Source organism: Dipodomys merriami, unplaced genomic scaffold, assembly GCF_024711535.1.
Source record: "Dipodomys merriami isolate MVZ:Mamm:240054 unplaced genomic scaffold, mDipMer1.0.p SCAF_187, whole genome shotgun sequence".
In the NCBI taxonomy this organism is placed as follows: Eukaryota; Metazoa; Chordata; class Mammalia; order Rodentia; family Heteromyidae; genus Dipodomys; species Dipodomys merriami.
In genome coordinates, this window is record NW_027203237.1 from 2149350 (window position 1) to 2150950 (window position 1601).

The 1601-nt window shown below is 48.4% G+C and overlaps 1 pseudogene; it reads left to right on the plus strand.

The window, feature by feature from the left end:
• Positions 1-717: 717 nt before the first annotated feature.
• Positions 718-1181, plus strand: LOC138830261 (RING finger protein 11 pseudogene; annotated as a pseudogene).
• Positions 1182-1601: the final 420 nt, after the last annotated feature.

Below are 1601 nucleotides of genomic sequence, written 5' to 3' on the forward strand. Positions count from 1 at the left end.
AAGTACTTAGATTCCAAGAGTTTACCAGCACACCTGGCCATGTCCTCTTTGTCCTGGTCATTATTTGAAAGCAATTATATGTCAAAGGCAGAGGCAATGGTGCTCCTCTTCATCAGAACTTACCAGAGCTCCATAGATGATTTAGAGTTTATTCAATTATGACAATAATCTTAATGATTCCTTACATTTTAATCATATGAGGTTTTTTAAGAATTTTAAAGGCCTCGTTCTGGCCGCCATGGAGTAGGATGAGGCCCGCAGCAGCGGCTCAGTGTCAGCGGGGGCAGCAGCAGCTGAGACAGTAGCTGAGGCAGCCGCACCCGCCTCCTCCTGACCTGGATTAGGTCCAGCAGCTCCATGGCCGCCGCCACACTGCGAGGGGGGACAAGGGGGGAGGAAGCGCTCGGTCTCCCCGCCCCCCCCCATAGTCTCCTCACAGGAGGTGAAACTGCCATGACCCCAGCGGAGTCTGCGGCCAGGCCTTGAGTCCCCCTTCCTGGTTTGCGGGGGACTGGCATGAGCGGCCCCGCGGTGATGCCGGGGGCAGGGAGGCCGTTGCCTGAGCCCGGGCCTGCTGTCGACCCCACTTTGTCGACCTAGGCTGCCCCGCAGAGCGTTCGAAGGACCCCCATCCCTGCTTTCCTCCTCCCCTAGATCTCTCTCACACACGCACACGTACACACACACGCACACACACACATGCCCCATCCCAGGAAGATGGGAAACTGCCTCAAATCTCCCACCTCGGATGACATCTCCCTGCTGCACCAGTCTCAGTCGGACCTGGCCAGATTCGGACCTGGAGCCAGATCAAGAGCCGCTGCTGCCATATCAGGAACAAGTTCCAGTTCCAGTCTATCATCCAATACCCAGCCAGACTCGGCTAGCAACTCAGCTGACTGAAGAGGAACAAATTAGGATAGCTCAAAGAATAGGCCTTATACAGCATCTGCCTAAAGGAGTTTATGACCCTGGAAGAGATGGATCAGAGAAAAAGATCCGAGAGTGTGTGATCTGTATGATGGACTTTGTTTATGGGGACCCAAATCGATTTCTGCCGTGCATGCACATCTATCATCTGGACTGTATAGATGACTGGTTGATGAGATCTTTCACATGCCCCTCCTGCAAGGAGCCAGTTGATGCAGCACTGCTTTCGTCCTATGAGACTAATTGAGCCAGGGTCTCTCGTCTGACATCAAGTGAACCATCATTTTTGGCGGTTTTGATCTTTTGTCACTGAGCCAAAAGAGCCAGGGATTAGGAATTAAGATCATGCACAAAAATTTCCTAAAAATATCTGGATGGCTGCAGATGTTGAGGAAAGTATGTGATATTTTAGAAACTTAGCAGGAAAAAGTAGGATTGTATTTTTATGTAAAACCTTGACCCAGTGTTTAAAAATATAATTGTATTTAGACTTTGTTATTGCTCAAGTACATAGGAATTGTGTAGTGTTAAAGCATCTGTATATGTTTAAATTGTGTGTGTTGAAGATTAGGAAAAAGATAGTGGCTATTTTTTCTAAATGAAATAACTTTCTTCTTCCCTCTACCCAGATTCTTTTCTGAAGTTACTGGCATTTGGGTCAAGGTTTTATT